Genomic DNA, 18,201 nt, shown 5'->3' with positions numbered 1-18,201 from the left:
CAATGATTTACATAAGTATTTCTATCCTTATTTTATTAATTAATTTTGAAAACCCCATTACTATTTTATATCCGCCTGACTGAGATTTACAAGGTGACCATAGCTTGCTTCATACCAACAATCTCCGTGGGATTCGACCCTTACTCACGTAAGGTATTACTTGGACGACCCAGTGCACTTGCTGGTTAGTTGTGCGAAGTTGTGAACCATGGTATTGGCATCGTATTTTTGGTGCCATTGCCAGGGAAAGAACGAGCAATGAATTTTACATAATCAAAGTGTAATCACAATTTCTGTGCACCAAGTTTTTGGCGCTGTTGCCGGGGATTGTTCGAGTTTGGACAACTGACGGTTCATCTTGTTACTCAGATTGGGTAACTTTCTTTTTCTTTTGTTTTCAAAAATCTTTCAAAACTCTTTCAAAAATTTCTCCCTTGTTTTCGAAAAAAAATTTTTAAAAATAAAAATGTTTTCAAAAATATATTTTTTTTCAGGATTTTTAAGAATGAATTCTAGTGTTTCATGAAGCATGTTGAAGCCTGGCTGGCTGTAAAGCCATGCCTGTAGGGCATGTTAGACGTGTCATGTCTGAGTTACATACTAAAGCTTGGCTGGCTATTAAGCCATGCCTGACCCTTTGATTGGAGCTTTAGTCTAAAGAGCATAAGATTCCTGGAATTCATATTAAAAATTTTGGAATCCTTATTTTTCTTTTTCAAAATGATTTTCGAAAAAAATTAAAGGAAAATACAAAAAAATTATAAAATCATAAAAATCAAAAAAATATTTTTGTGTTTCTTGTTTGAGTCTTGAGTCATGTTATAAGTTTGGTGTCAATTGCATACTCATCTTGCATTTTTCGAAAATTCATGCATTCATAGTGTTCTTCATGATCTTCAAGTTGTTCTTAGTAAGTCTTCTTGTTTGATCTTGATGTTTTCTTGTTTTGTGTTGTATGGTGTTTTTCATATGCATTCTTGAATTTTTAGTGCCTAAGCATTAAAGATTTCTAAGTTTGGTGTCTTGCATATTTTCTTGCATTAAAAATTTTTCAAAAATATGTTCTTAATGTTCATCATGATCTTCATAGTGTTCTTGGTGTTCATCTTGACATTCATAGCATTCTTGCATGCATCACATGTTTTGATCTAAAATTCTCATGCATTGCATTATTTTTCTTGTTTTTCTCTCTCATCATAAAAATTCAAAAATCAAAAAATATCTTTCCTTTTTTCTCTCTTAAAATTTCGAAAATTAGATTTGACTTTTTCAAATTTTTTTTTTAAAAAAAATCTAGTTATTTTTATGAGTCAAATCAAATTTTCAATTTAAAAATCTCATCTTTTTCAAAATCTTTTTCATTTTTCTTAGTTATTTTCGAAAATTTTAAAAATATTTTTCAAAAATCTTTTTCTTATTTTTGTATCAAATTTTCGAAAATAACAATAACAATTAATTTTTTGATTCAAAAAAATTTCAAGTTTGTTACTTACTTGTTAAGAAAGATTCAAACTTTAAGTTCTAGAATCATATCTTGTGATTTCTTGTGAATCAAGTCATTAATTGTGATTTTCAAAATCAAATCTTTTTCAAAAACTAATTTCTATCATATCTTTTCAAAATATCTTCTTATCTTACCTTTTTCAAAAATTTGATTTTAAAATATCTTTTTTAACTTCCTAACTTCTTATCTTTTCAAAATTTGTTTCAACTAACTAACTAACTTTTTGTTTGTTTCTTATCTTTTTCAAAACTACCTAACTAACTCTCTCTCTCTCTAATTTTCGAAAATATCTCCCTCTTTTTCAAAACTTCTTTTTAATTAACTAATTATTTCAAATTTTAAATCTTAATTTTCGAAAATTACTAACATTTTTCAAAAACTATTTTCAAAAATCACTAACTCTTTTTCAAAAATTATTTTCGAAATTTTCCCTTTCTCATCTTATTCTATTTATTTATTCATCTACTAACATCTCTCCCTCACCCACCAAAAATCCGAACCTCTCTCTCTCTCTTTCTGAGTTCAGATTTTTCTCTTCTTCTTTTCTTCTACTAACAATAAGGAACCTCTTTACTATGACATAGAGGATTCCCCTTCTTTTCTTGTTTTCTTCTCTTTCTTATGAGCAGGAACAAGGAAAAATGCATTCTTGTTGAAGCTGATCCAGAACCTGAAAGGACTCTGAAGAGGAAACTAAGAGAAGCTAAATTACAACAATCCAGAGACAACTTGATTGAAAATTTTGAACAAGTAAAGGAGATGGCAGCCGAACCCAACAACAATGCAAGGAGAATGCTTGGTGACTTTACTGCACCAAATTCCAATTTACATGGAAGAAGCATCTCCATTCCTACCATTGGAGCAAACAATTTTGAGCTGAAACCTCAGCTAGTTTCTCTGATGCAGCAGAACTGCAAGTTTCATGGACTTCCATCTGAAGATCCTTTTCAGTTCTTAACTGAATTCTTGCAGATCTGTGATACTGTTAAGACTAATGGAGTAGATCCTGAAGTCTACAAGCTCATGCTTTTCCCTTTTGCTGTAAGAGACAGAGCTAGAATATGGTTGGACTCTCAACCTAAAGACAGCCTGAACTCTTGGGATAAACTGGTCACGGCTTTCTTAGCCAAGTTCTTTCCTCCTCAAAAGCTGAGCAAGCTTAAAGTGGATGTTCAAACCTTCAAACAAAAAGATGGTGAATCCCTCTATGAAGCTTGGGAAAGATACAAACAGTTGACCAAAAAGTGTCCTTCTGACATGCTTTCAGAATGGACCATCCTGGATATATTCTATGATGGTTTATCTGAGCTATCAAAGATGTCATTGGATGCTTCTGCAGGTGGATCCATTCACCTAAAGAAAACACCTGCAGAAGCTCAAGAACTCATTGACATGGTTGCTAATAACCAGTTCATGTACACTTCTGAGAGGAATCCTGTGAGTAATGGGATGCCTATGAAGAAGGGAGTTCTTGAAGTTGATACTCTGAATGCCATATTGGCTCAGAACAAAATATTGACTCAGCAAGTCAATATGATTTCTCAGAGTCTGAATGGAATGCAAGCTGCATCCAACAGTACTCAAGAGGCTTCTTATGCATAAGAAGCTTATGATCCTGAAAACCCTGCAATAGCAGAGGTGAATTACTTAGGTGAACCTTATGGAAACACCTATAACCCATCATGGAGAAATCATCTAAATCTCTCATGGAAGGATCAAAGGCCTCAACAAGGCTTTAATAATGGTGGAAGAAACAGGTTTAACAATAATAAACCTTTCCCATCATCCACTCAGCAACAGACAGAGAACTCTGAACAAAATACTTCTAATTTAGCAAACTTAGTTTCTGATCTATCCAAGGCCACTGTAAGTTTCATGAATGAAACAAGGTCTTCCATTAGAAATTTAGAAGCACAAGTGGGCCAGCTGAGTAAAAGGATCACTGAAATCCCTCCTAATACTCTCCCAAGCAATACAGAAGAGAATCCAAAAGGAGAGTGCAAGGCCATTGACATAAGCACCATGGCCGAACTTGTAAGGGAAGGAGAGGACGTGAATCCCAAGGGGGAAGACCCCCTGGGACGTCCAGTGATCAATAAGGATTTTTCCTCTGAGGAACCAAAGGAATCTGAGACTCATCTAGAGACCATAGAGATTCCATTGAACGTCCTTATGCCATTCGTGAACTCTGATGAGTATTCCTCTTCTGAAGAGAATGAGGATGTCACTGAAGAACAAACTGCCAAGTTTCTTGGTGCAATCATGAAGCTGAATGCCAAATTATTTGGTATTGAAACTTGGGAAGATGAACCTCCCTTGTTCACCAATGAACTAAGTGATCTGGATCAACTGACATTGCCTCAGAAGAGACAGGATCCTGGAAAGGTCATAATACCTTGTACCATAGGCACCATGATCTTTAAGGCTCTGTGTGACCTTGGTTCAGGAATAAACCTCATGCCCCTCTCTGTAATAGAGAAACTGGGAATCTATGAGGTGCAAGCTGCTAAAATCTCATTAGAGATGGCAGATAATTCAAGAAAACAGGCTTATGGACAAGTAGAGGACGTGTTAGTAAAGGTTGAAGGCCTTTACATCCCTGCTGATTTCATAGTCTTAGATACTGGAAAGGAAGAGGATGAATCCATCATCCTAGGAAGACCTTTCCTAGCCACAGCAAGAGCTGTGATTGACGTGGATAGAGGAGAATTGATCCTTCAAATAAATAAGGACAACCTTGTGTTTACAACTCAATGATCTCTCTCTACATCCATGGAGAGGAAGCAGAAAAATCTTCTCTCAAAGCAGAGTCAAACAAAGCCCCCACAGTCAAACTCTAAGTTTGGTGTTGGGAGGCCACAACCAAACTCTAAATTTGGTGTTGAACTCTCATATCCAAACTCTAAGTTTGGTGTTGGAGAGTCTCAACAATGCTCTGAACATCTGTAAGGCTCCATGAGAGCCCACTGTCAAGCTATTAACATTAAAGAAGCGCTTGTTGGGAGGCAACCTAATTTTTATTTATCTAACTATATTTTTCTTAGTTATATGTCTTTATAGGTTCATGATCATGTGGAGTCACAAAATAAATATAAAAATTGAAAACGGAATCAAAAACAGCAGAAGAAAAATCACACCCTGGAGGAAGACCTTACTGGCGTTTAAACGCCAATAAGAAGCATGTTTTGGGCGTTCAACGCCAGAACAGAGCATGGTTCTGGCGCTGAACGCCAGAAATGGGCAGCATCTGGGCATTTGAACGCCAGAAATGCACCATGGAGAAGAGCTGGCGCTGAACGCCCAGAACAAGCATGGTTCTGGCGTTCAACGCCAGAAATGGGCCACAAATGGGCGTTCAACGCCCAGAACAAGCACCAATCTGGCGCTGAACGCCCAGAGTTGTGTGCAAAGGCATTTTGCATGCCTAATTGGGTGCAGGGATGTAAATCCTTGACACCTCAGGATCTGTGGATCCCACAGGATCATCCCAGGATCTGTGGACCCCACAGGATCCCCACCTACCTCCGCTCACCTCTTCTCACCCTTCTTTCACACAATACCATAAACACTCTTCCCCAAAACCCTTCACCAATCACCTCAATCCCTCTTCCCCATCACCTCTTCACCACTCACATCCATCCACTCTTCCCCATAAACCTACCTCATGAACTCTACCTACCTTCAAAATTCAAAATCAATTTCCCACCCAAACCCACCTTATATGGCCGAAACTTAACCCCCTCCCTCCCCTATATAAAGCCTTCCATTCTTCCTCATTTTCACACAACACAACCCTCTCTTCTCTTCTTGGCCGAAACACAACCCCTTCTCCGTCTCCTCCATTTCTTCTTCTTCTTCTATTCTTTCTTCTATTGCTCGAGGGCGAGCAAATTTCTAAGTTTGGTGTGGTAAAAGCATAAGCTTTTTGTTTTTCCGTTACCATTGATGGCACCTAAGACCGGAGAATCCTCTAGAAAAGGAAAAGGGAAGACAAAAGCTTCCACCTCCGAGTCATGGGAGATGGAAAGGTTCATCTCCAAAGCCCATCAAGACCACTTCTATGATGTTGTGGCCAAGAAGAAGGTGATCCCCGAGGTCCCTTTCAAACTCAAAAAAAATGAGTATCCAGAGATCCGATATGAAATTCAAAGAAAAGGTTGGGAAGTTCTAACAAATTTGATGAGCGGATATTTTATACGCTTTTTGGGGTTAATTTCAGATAGTTTTGAGTATGTTCTAGTTAGTTTTTAGTCTATTTTCATTAGTTTTTAGAAAAAATTCATATTTCTGGACTTTACTATGAGTTGTGTGTTTTTCTGTAATTTCAGGTATTTTTCTGGCTGAAATTGAAGGAGCTGAGCAAAAATCTTATTCAGGCTGAAAAAGGACTGCTGATGCTGTTGGATTCTGACCTCCCTGTACGCAAAGTGGATTTTCTGGAGCTACCGAACTCGAAATAGCATGCTTCCAATTGCGTTGGAAAGTAGACATCCAGGGCTTTCCAGCAATATATAATAGTCCATACTTTGCACAAGGATAGACGACATAAACTGGCGTCCAACGCCAGTTCTCTGCCCAATTCTGGCGTCCAGCGCCAGAAAAGGATCAAAAGCTAGAGTTGAACGCCCAAACTGGCACAAAAACTGGCGTTCACAAGGATCAATTCGACCCTTACTCACGTGAGGTATTACTTGGACGACCCAGTGCACTTGCTGGTTAGTGGTACGCGTTGTGAAAAGTGTGATTCACAATTCGTGCACCAAGTTTTTGGCGCCGTTGCCGGGGATTGTTCGTGTTTGGACAACTAACGGTTTATTTTGTTGCTTAGATTAGGAAAAATTTTTCTTTTTTGGTTTAGAGTCTTTTATTATTTATCCCTTGTTAAAACACTTTAAATTTATAGCTCAATTAGTTAGAACATGGTATTTATGTTCATGGTAATTGGCTATCATATTTTTTAAAATCTTTTTCAAAAATAATTTTTTTATTAAATCCTGTGCCAAACTTTAAGTTTGGTGTTTTCTTGTTGATTTTTCAAAAAAAAAAAAAAAATTACTTCTTCAAAACAAGTGTTACATTCATAACTCATTTGGCTAGAGCGTTAATCTGTGTTCTTGGTAATTGGGTTAGAATCTTTTATATTCTTTTCAAAACCTTTTTCATAAATAATAATTTCTCTATTAAATTGTGTGCCAAACTTTAAGTTTGGTGTTTTCTTGTTGATTCCCTTTGGTTTTCGAAAATTTTGGTTTGGTTTTCTAAAAATTTTAAGTTTGGTGTTCTTTCTTCATGTTCTTGTGTTCTTGTGAATCTTCAAAGTGTTCTTGAGTTTTCCTTGTGTCTTAATCTTAAAATTTTTCAGTTTGGTGTTCCTTGGTGTTTTCCCTCCAAAATTTTCAAAAACAAGGAGCATTAGATCTAAAAATTTTAAATCTTGTGCTATCTTATTGTTTTTCTCTCTCCTCTTTGAATTCAAAAATATCTTTTCTCTCTGTTTTAAAAGCAAATTTTCGAAATCTATTTCAAAAAATTCAGATTTTTTTTTAAAATTTAAAACCTTTTTTCAAAAAAAAAAAAAAAAATCATCATATTCTTTTCAAAATTTCCTAACCACTTTCTCTCTCCTTAGTTTTTCGAAAATCTTCACTCAATTTTTATTTATTTTATTTTGATTTATTTTCGAAATAAATAAATAAATAAATAAATAAAATAAAATAAATAAAAAGGTAAATCAATCCAAGTTATATCCCTTTATCCATCATGGACATAAGTGGAAATGAACAGTCCAGGAGGACTCTGGGGTCATATTCTAACCCCTCTACTGCTTCATATGGGAGTAGCATCTGCATACCCTCCATTGGAGTTAGTAGCTTTGAGTTGAATCCTCAGCTCATTATCATGGTGCAGCAAAGTTGTCAGTATTCCGGTCTTCCACAGGAAGAACCTACAGAGTTTTTGGCACAATTTTTACAAATTACTGACACAGTGCATGATAAGGAAATAGATCAGGATGTCTACAGACTGTTACTGTTTCCATTTGCTGTAAAAGATCAAGCTAAGAGATGGTTAAATAACCAACCTAAAGCCAGCATAAGGACATGGAAACAGCTGACAGAAAAATTCCTGAATCAATATTTCCCTCCAAAAAGGATGACACAGCTAAGGCTGGACATCCAAGGCTTTAAACAAGGAGATAATGAATCCCTTTATGATGCTTGGGAGAGATACAGAGAGATGCTACGAAAATGCCCCTCTGAAATGTTTTCAGAGTGGGTTCAGTTAGACATCTTCTACTATGGGCTTGCAAAAGGAGCTCAGATGTCTCTAGATTACTCAGCTGGTGGATCTATCCACATGAGAAAGACAATTGAAGAGGCTCAAGAGCTCATTGATACAGTTGCCCAGAATCAGCATCTGTATCTAAGCAGTGACCCTTCCATGAAAGAAGAGGTTAAAACAGCAACTGCTGAACTCAGTCCTGTAGAACAAGCTACTGAATTCAATCAGCAATTGGACTTCCTAACAAGGCAGTTAGCCGAATTCAAAGATAGATTACAAGAGACAAGGATGGCTAATATACATATGGAAGAACAGTTTAAGCAAACAAAGCAGCAGCTGTCAAGGCAAATAACAGAAGAATGCCAAGCAGTTCAATTAAGAAGTGGGAAGACATTAAATACCCCACCTCAAGGCATCAAAAAGCCAAGAAATGAGCAACCCACCAAAGATTCACCTGAGGACAGTAAGAGTCCAGGGAAAAATGATTCTGGCGCTAAAACGCCAGAGAATTGGTGGAGGGCTGGCGCTGAACGCCCAGACCATACCCAAAATTGGCGTTCAACGCCAGAAACAAGGCAGGACTGGCGTTCAACGCCAGAAATGGGCAAGAATCTGGCGTTGAACGCCCAAATAGGGCAGAATCCAGCGTTGAACGCCCAAAATGGGCACATTTCTGGCGTTCAAGCGCCAGGAACAGACAGTGAGCTGGCGTCTAACGTCACTCCAGCTTCTAACTCTGGAACTCAATTGCCAGTGAGGGATCAGACACACACAGATGCTGATAACAACCCCTCTAAAAAGGCTTCTTCAACCACTTCTGTAGGCAATAAACCTGCAGCAACTAAGGTTGAAGAATATAAAGCCAAGATACCTTATCCTCAAAAACTCCGGAAAGAGGAGCAGGATAAGCAATTTGCTCGCTTTGCAGACTATCTCAGGACTCTTGAAATAAAGATTCCATTTGCAGAAGCACTTGAGCAAATACCTTCTTATGCCAAGTTCATGAAAGAGATCTTAAGTCATAAAAAGGATTGGAGAGAAACAGAAAGAGTTCTCCTCACTGAAGAATGCAGTGCAGTTATTCTGAAGAGCTTTCCTGAAAAGCTTAAAGATCCTGGGAGTTTTCTGATACCATGCATATTAGAAGGTAATTGCACCAAGACAGCTTTATGCGATCTTGGGGCAAGCATTAACCTAATACCTACATCCACTATCAGGAAGCTTGGCTTAACTGAAGAAGTTAAACCAACCCGGATATGTCTCCAACTTGCTGATGGTTCCACTAAATACCCATCAGGCGTGATTGAGGACATGATTGTCAGAGTTGGGCCATTCGCCTTTCCCACTGACTTTGTTGTGCTGGAAATGGAGGAGCACAAGAGTGCTACTCTCATTCTAGGAAGACCCTTCCTAGCAACTGGGCGATCCCTCATTGACGTCCAACAAGGGGAAATAACCCTGAGAGTCAATGATGATGAGTTCAAGTTGAACGCTGTCAAAGCCATGCAGCATCCAGACACATCAACAGACTGCATGAAAGTTGATCTTATTGACTCTTTGGTAGAAGAGATCAACATGGCTGAGAGTCTCGAATCAGAGTTGGAAGACATCTTTAAAGATGTTCAGCCTGATTTGGAGGATTCAGGGGACATGAAAGAGCCTCTGAACTTTCTTCTGAAAGAGGAAAAACCTCCTAAACCCGAGCTCAAGCCACTACCACCATCCTTGAAATATGCATTTCTGGGAGAAGGTGACACTTTTCCAGTGATCATAAGCTCTGCTTTAAATTCACAGGAAGAGGAAGCACTTATTCAAGTGCTAAGGACACACAAGACAGCTCTTGGGTGGTCCATAGGTGACTTTAAGGGCATAAGCCCAGCTAGATGCATGCACAAAATCCTATTGGAGGATAATGCCAAACCAGTGGTTCAACCACAGAGGCGGCTAAATCCAGCCATGAAGGAAGTGGTGCAGAAAGAGGTCACCAAGTCACTAGAGGCTGGGATTATTTATCCTATTTCTGATAGCCCCTGGGTGAGCCCTGTTCAAGTCGTCCCAAAAAAGGGAGGCATGACAGTGATTCATAATGAAAAAAATGAACTGGTTCCTACAAGAACAGTTACAGGGTGGCGCATGTGTATTGACTACAGAAGGCTCAACACAGCCACCAGAAAGGATCATTTTCCTTTACCATTCATAGACCAGATGCTAGAAAGACTAGCAGGTCATGATTATTACTGCTTTTTGGATGGCTACTCAGGTTATAACCAGATTGCAGTAGATCCCCAGGATCAAGAGAAAACAGCATTCACATGTCCATCCGGGGTGTTTGCTTATAGAAGGATGCCATTTGGGCTATGTAATGCGCCTGCAACCTTCCAGAGATGCATGCTCTCTATTTTCTCTGACATGGTGGAAAAATTTCTGGAAGTCTTCATGGATGACTTCTCAGTATATGGAGACTCATTCAGCTCCTGTCTTGATCACCTGAAACTTGTTCTGAGAAGATGCCAAGAAACCAACCTAGTTTTAAACTGGGAAAAGTGTCACTTCATGGTGACTGAAGGAATTGTTCTTGGGCATAAAATCTCAAACAAAGGAATAGAGGTGGATCAAGCAAAAATAGAGGTAATTGAAAAATTACCACCACCTGCCAATGTTAAGGCAATCAGAAGCTTTCTGGGGCATGCAGGATTCTATAGGAGGTTTATAAAGAATTTTTCAAAAATTGCAAAACCTCTAAGCAATCTGCTAGCTGCTGATACGCCATTTGTGTTTGACACAAAGTGCCTGCAGGCGTTTGAAACGCTGAAAGCTAAGCTGGTCACAGCACCAGTCATTTCTGCACCAGATTGGACATTACCATTTGAGCTAATGTGTGATGCCAGTGATCATGCCATTGGTGCAGTATTGGGACAGAGGCATGACAAGCTTTTGCATGTCATTTATTATGCCAGTCGCGTTCTAAATGATGCCCAGAAAAATTACACAACCACAGAAAAAGAACTACTTGCAGTGGTTTACGCCATTGACAAGTTCAGATCATACTTAGTAGGATCAAAAGTGATTGTGTATACTGATCATGCTGCTCTTAAATATCTACTCACAAAGCAGGATTCAAAACCCAGGCTCATCAGATGGGTATTGCTTCTGCAAGAGTTTGATATAGAAATAAGAGACAGAAAAGGGACAGAGAACCAAGTGGCTGATCATCTGTCCCGGATAGAGCCAGTGGAAGGGACGTCCCTCCCCTTTCTTGAGATCTCTGAGATGTTTCCTGATGAGCATTTATTTGCCATTCAGGAAGCACCATGGTTTGCCGATATTGCAAACTATAAAGCTGCAAGGTTCATACCCAAGGAGTACAACAGGATACAGAAGAAGAAATTAATTACTGATGCAAAGTACTACTTGTGGGATGAACCTTATCTCTTTAAGAGATGTGCAGACGGAATAATCCGTAGGTGTGTGCCTAGAGAAGAGGCACAGAGGATCCTATGGCATTGTCATGGATCTCAATATGGAGGCCATTTCGGAGGTGAGCGAACAGCCACCAAGGTCCTCCAATGTAGCTTCTATTGGCCCACACTCTATAAAGATTCCCGAGAGTTTGTACGTAATTGTGACAGTTGCCAAAGAGCTGGTAATCTGCCTCATGGTTACGCCATGCCTCAACAAGGAATCTTGGAAATTGAGTTGTTTGACGTATGGGGAATTGACTTCATGGGACCTTTCCCACCATCATACTCAAACACTTATATTCTGGTGGCAGTTGACTATGTATCAAAATGGGTTGAGGCTATTGCCACACCCACCAATGATACTAAAACAGTGCTGAAGTTCCTCCAGAAACATATTTTTAGCAGGTTTGGTGTCCCTAGAGTACTAATCAGTGATGGGGGCACTCACTTCTGCAATAAACAGCTTTACTCTGCCATGGTTCGGTATGGAATTCGCCACAAGGTGGCCACTCCATATCATCCACAAACCAATGGGCAGGCTGAAGTCTCTAACAGAGAATTAAAGAGAATCCTGGAACGGACAGTAAATACCCGTAGAAAGGATTGGGCAAGGAGCTTGGATGATGCTCTGTGGGCTTACAGAACAGCATTCAAGACCCCTATAGGGACCTCTCCATACCAACTGGTGTATGGTAAGGCATGTCACCTGCCCGTGGAACTGGAACATAAGGCCTACTGGGCAACCAGATTCCTAAACTTTGATGCCAAATTAGCAGGAGAAAAAAGATTGCTCCAGCTAAATGAGCTAGAGGAGTTCAGATTCACAGCTTTCGAAAATGCCAAGCTTTATAAAGAGAAATAAAAAAAGTGGCATGACAGAAAGCTGTCATCTAGAATCTTTGAACCAGGACAGAAGGTTCTGCTGTTCAACTCTAGACTCAGGCTATTCCCCGGGAAATTGAAATCCCGGTGGAGGGGACCATACGTGATTACAAGCGTATCACCATATGGTTATGTAGAGCTTCAAGATATTGACTCTGACAAGAAGTTCATTGTTAATGGACAGAGAATCAAGCAATATCTTGAAGGCAATGTTGAGCAAGAGTGCTCAAGGTTGAAGCTAGATTAAAAGCTCAGCAAGGTCCAGCTAAAGACATTAAAGAAGCGCTTGTTGGGAGGCAACCCAATTTTTATTTATTTTCATGGTTTTTCATGTTTTATTAGGTTCATGATCATGTGGAGTCACAAAATAAATATCAAAAATTGAAAATAGAATCAAAAACAGTAGAAGAAAAATCACACCCGGGAGGAAGCACCTGTCTGGCGTTCAACGCCAGAACAGAGCATGGTTCTGGCGCTGAACGCCCAAAATGGGCAACATCCTGGCGCTGAACGCCCAGAACAAGCATGGTTCTGGCGTTCAACGCCAGAAATGGCTAGTAAACGGGCGTTGAACGCCCAAAATGGGCACCAACCTGGCGCTGAACGCCCAGAGTTGTGTGCAAGGGCATTTTGCATGCCTAAATTGGTGTAGGGATGTAAATGCCTTGACACCTCAAGATCTGTGGACCCCATAGGATCCCCACCTTCCCTCCTCATAATCCTAGTTTTTTTTTTCCACATCTATTCCTTCCTCCTTTGCTCGAGGGCGAGCAACATTCTAAGTTTGGTGTGGTAAAACAATTATGTGAAGGATCTATAGCTCAGTGGTAGAACATGTGGCTGCAAATCAAGAGATCCCTGAAATACCTCAGGGGATGCACTTCCCTCCACATAATTATTGGAAGCAACTGAGGATAGAAATACCAAAAATCACTAGGAATCAAACCACAAAGGCAAGGAAGAGACATAAAAGAGCTCAAGAACATCATTGGTTCCTCAAGAAGGAAATGCCATCATCACTAAGGTGGACTCGTTCCTTGTTCTTACTTTCTCTATTTTTCGTTTTCTCTATGTTAAGTGCTTATCTATGTTTGTGTCTTCATTACATGATCATTAGTAGTAATTAGTGTCTATTTTGATTTTATCCCCAATTAAGCTATAGTTTATTTTTCTCATCATCAGCGAACATGAATAAAGTAGTAGATCTTTTGAATAAGAGGCAATAAAATTTCGAGTTTTAATAAGAGAAATTCTAATTAGTTAAATGTGGTGGCAATGCTTTCTGTCTTCTGAATGAATGCTTGAACAGTGCATATGTCTTTTGAATTTGTTGCTTAAGACTGTTAAATATGTTGGCTCTTGAAAGAATGATGAACATGAGACATGTTACTGATAATCTGAAAAATCATAAAAATGATTCTTGAAGCAAGAAAAAGCAGCAAAGAACAAAGCTTGCAGAAAAAAAAAAGCGAAAAAAAATTATAGAAAGAAAAAGAAAAAGCAAGCAGAAAAAGCCAAAAGCTCTTAAAACCAAGAGGCAAGAGCAAAGAGCCAATAGCCCTTAAAACCAAAAGGCAAGGGTAATGAAAAGGATCCCAAGGCTTTGAGCATCAGTGGATAGGAGGGCCACGAAGGAATAAAATCCTGGCCTAAGCGGCTAAACCAAGCTGTCCCTAACCATGTGCTTGTGGCGTGAAGGTGTCAAGTGAAAACTTGAGACTGAGCGGTTAAAGTCAAGGTCCAAGCAAAAATAAGAGTGTGCTTAAGAACCCTGGACACCTCTAACTGGGGACTTGAGCAAAGCTGAGTCACAATCTGAAAAGGTTCACCCAATTATGTGTCTGTGGCATTTATGTATCCGGTGGTAATACTGGAAAACAAAGTGCTTAGGGCCACGGCCAAGACTCATAAAGAAGCTGTGTTCAAGAATCATCACGCTGAACTAAGAGAATTAATAACACTATCTGAATTCTGAGTTCCTATAGATGCCAATCACTCTGAGCTTCAATGGATAAAGTGAGATGCCAAAACTGTTCAGAAGCAAAAAGCTACTAGTCCCGCTCATCTAATTAGAATCTGAGCTTCAATCAAAAACTCTAAGATACTATTGCTTCTCAACCTATTAGTCTTCTATTTTATTTGTCTAGTTGCTTGAGGACAAGCAACAGTTTAAGTTTGGTGTTGTGATGAGCGGATATTTTATACGCTTTTTGGGGTTAATTTCAGATAGTTTTGAGTATGTTCTAGTTAGTTTTTAGTCTATTTTCATTAGTTTTTAGGAAAAATTCATATTTCTGGACTTTACTATGAGTTGTGTGTTTTTCTGTAATTTCAGGTATTTTTTTGGCTGAAATTGAAGGAGCTGAGCAAAAATCTGATTCAGGCTGAAAAAGGACTGCTGATGCTGTTGGATTCTGACCTCCCTGCACTCAAAGTAAATTTTCTGGAGCTACAGAACTCGAAATAGCATGCTTCCAATTGCGTTGGAAGGTAGACATCCAGGGCTTTCCAGCAATATATAATAGTCCGTACTTTGCACAAGGATAGACGACGTAAACTGGCGTCCAACGCCAGTTCTCTGCCCAATTCTGGCCTCCAGCGCCAGAAAAGGATCAAAAGCTGGAGTTGAACGCCCAAACTGGCACAAAAACTGGCGTTCAACTCCACAAATGGCCTTTGCACGTGGATTGCTTAATTCTCAGCCCCAGCACACACCAAGTGGGCCCCAGAAGTGGGCCTCTGCATCATCCATCATAGTTTACTCATTTGTTGTAAACCTAGGCTACTAGTTTAGTATTTAAACAACTTTTAGAGACTTATTTTGTATCTCATGACATTTCAGATCTAAACTTTGTATTCTCTGATATCATGAGTCTCTAAACCCCATTGTTGGGGGTGAGGAGCTCTGCTGTGTCTCGATGAATTAATGCAAGTATTTCTGTTTTCCATTCAAACACGCTTGTTCCTATCTAAGATGTTCATTCGCGCTTAACTGTGATGAAGGTGATGATCCGTGACATTCATCACCTTCCTCAAACCATGAACGTGTGCCTGACAACCACCTCCGTTCTATATCCGATTGAATGAATATCTCTGAGATCTCTTAATCAGAATCTCCGTGGTATAAGCTAGAACTGATGGCGGCATTCATGAGAATCCGGAAAGTCTAAACCTTGTCTGTGGTATTCCGAGTAGGATTCAAGGATTGAATGACTGTAACGAGCTTCAAACTCCTGAAGGCTGGGCATTAGTGACAGATGCAAAAGGATAGTAAATCCTATTCCAACCGGATCGAGAACCAACCGGTAATTAGCCGTGCTGTGACAGAGCGCGTGAGCGTAGTTTTCACTGGAAGGATGGAAGGTAGCCATTAACAACGGTGATCCACCAACACACAGCTTGCCATAGGAGGACGTGCATGCGTGAATCAGAAGACAAAGGAAAGCAGAGATTCAGAAGACAAAGCATCTCCAAAACTCCAACATATTCTCCATTACCGCACAACAAGTAACCTTTAATTTATGCTCTCTTGGTTATTCACAATTCAACTGATAAACATAATTGACTTCCTGACTAAGATTTACAAGATAATCATAGATTGCTTCAAACCAACAATCTCCGTGGGATTCGACCCTTACTCACGTGAGGTATTACTTGGACGACCCAGTGCACTTGCTGGTTAGTGGTACGCGTTGTGAAAAGTGTGATTCACAATTCGTGCACCAAAATCCCATCCAACAAGTCAGCATCCTAATGGTTCAAGAGTTCTATGCCAATGCATGGATCACCAAGAACCATGATCAAAGTAAGAACCCGGATCCAAAGAACTATGTTACAATGGTTCGGGGGAAATACTTAGATTTTAGTCCGGAAAATGTGAGGTTGGCGTTCAACTTGCCAAACATGGAAGAGAACGCACGCCCCTATACAAGGAGAGTCAACTTTGATCAAAGGTTGGACCAAGTCCTCATGGACATATGTGTAGAAGGAGCTCAATGGAAGATTGACTCAAAAGGCAAACCGGTTCAACTAAGAAGACTGGACCTTAAGCCTGTAGCTAGAGGATGGTTGGAGTTCATTCAATGCTCAATCATTCCCACTAGCAACCGGTTTGAAGTTACTATAGACCGGGCCATCATGATCCATAGCATCATGATTGGAGAAGAGGTGGAAGTTCATGAGATTATACCTCAAGAACTCTACAAGGTGGCTGACAAGTCCTCCACTATGGCAAGGTTAGCCTTTCCTCACCTCATTTGCCACCTATGCAATTCGGCTGGGGTTGACATAGAGGGAGATATCCTCATTAAAGAAGACAAGCCCATCACTAAGAAAAAGATGGAGCAAGCAAGAGAGCCCATTCATGGAGCTCAAGAGGCGTATGAAGCTCATCACCATGAGATCCTGGAGATGCCTTAAATGCATTTTCCTCCACAAAACTATTGGGAGCAAATCAACACCTCCCTAGGAGAATTGAGTTCCAATATGGGACAACTAAGGGTGGAACATCAAGAGCACTCCATCATCCTTCATGAAATAAGAGAAGATCAAAAAGCAATGAGGGAGGAGCAACAAAGACAAGGAAGAGACATAGAAGAGCTCAAGGACATCATTGGTTCCTCAAGAAGGAAACGCCACCATCACTAAGGTGGATTCATTCCTTGTTCTGATTTCTTCTGTTATTCATTTTCTATGTTATGTGCTTATCTATGTTTGTGTCTTCACTACATGATCATTAGTAGTTAGTAACTTTGTCTTAAAGTTATGAATGTCCTATGAATCCATCACCTCTCTTAAATGAAAAATGTTTTAATTCAAAAGAACAAGAAGTACATGAGTTTCGAATTTATCCTTGAACTTAGTTTAATTATATTGATGTGGTGACAATGCTTCTTGTTTTCTGAATGAATGCTTGAACAATGCATATGTCTTTTGAAGTTGTTGTTTATGAATGTTAAATATGTTGGCTCTTGAAAGAATGATGACAAGGAGACATGTTATTTGATAATCTGAAAAATCATAAAAATGATTCTTGAAGCAAGAAAAAGTAGCAAAGAACAAAGCTTGCAGAAAAAAAAAAGAAAAAAAAATAGGCAAAAAAAAAATAATAGAAAGAAAAAGCAAGCAGAAAAAGCCAAAAGCTCTTAAAACCAAGAGGCAAGAGCAAAAAGCCAATAACCCTTAAAACCAAAAGGCAAGGGCAAATAAAGAGGATCCCAAGGCTTTGAGCATCAGTGGATAGGAGGGCCTAAAGGAATAAAATCCTGGCCTAAGCGGCTAAACCAAGCTATCCCTAACCATGTGCTTGTGGCATGTAGGTGTCAAGTGAAAACTTGAGACTGAGCGGTTAAAGTCAAGGTCCAAAAGCAAAAAAAGAGTGTGCTTAAGAACCCTGGACACCTCTAATTGGGGACTTTAGCAAAGCTAAGTCACAATCTGAAAAGGTTCACCCAGTTATGTGTCTGTGGCATTTATGTATCTGGTGGTAATACTGGAAAACAAAGTGCTTAGGGCCACGGCCAAGACTCATAAAGAAGCTGTGTTCAAGAATCATCATACTGAACTAGGAGAATCAATAACACTATCTGAACTCTGAGTTCCTATAGATGCCAATCATTCTGAACCTCAATGGATAAAGTGAGATGCCAAAACTATTCAAGAGGCAAAAAGCTATAAGTCCCGCTCATATGATTGAAGTTATGTTTCATTGATAGTTTGGAATTTATAGTATATTCTCTTCTTTTTATCCTATTTGATTTTCAGTTGCTTGGGGACAAGCAACAATTTAAGTTTGGTGTTGTAATGAGCGGATAATTTATACGCTTTTTGGCAATGTTTTTAGTACGATTTTAGTAGAATCTGGTTACTTTTAGGGATGTTTTCATTAGTTTTTATGTTAAATTCACATTTTTGGACTTTACTATGAGTTTGTGTGTTTTTCTGTGATTTCAGGTATTTTCTGGCTGAAATTGAGGGACTTGAGCAAAAATCAGATTCAGAGGTTGAAGAAGGACTGCTGATGCTGTTGGATTCTGACCTTCCTGCACTCAAAATAACGTTTCTGGAGCTACAGAA

General features: G+C 39.3%; 1 non-coding gene across 1 annotated transcript; it reads right to left on the bottom strand.

The window, feature by feature from the left end:
• Window positions 1-2,659: 2,659 nt before the first annotated feature.
• On the bottom strand, window positions 2,660-2,767 carry LOC148574139 (small nucleolar RNA R71). The gene has a single exon (XR_015905947.1). It is a non-coding gene; the product is annotated as a small nucleolar RNA R71 (small nucleolar RNA).
• Between the last annotated feature and the right edge of the window lie 15,434 nt (window positions 2,768-18,201).

The sequence above is a fragment of the Arachis ipaensis genome, chromosome B2 (assembly GCF_059453495.1).
Source record: "Arachis ipaensis isolate K30076 ecotype BB chromosome B2, ASM5945349v1, whole genome shotgun sequence".
NCBI lineage: Eukaryota > Viridiplantae > Streptophyta > Magnoliopsida > Fabales > Fabaceae > Arachis > Arachis ipaensis.
The sequence above is the reverse complement of the archived record's forward strand: the minus strand, read 5'-3'. Positions and strand labels throughout refer to the sequence as shown.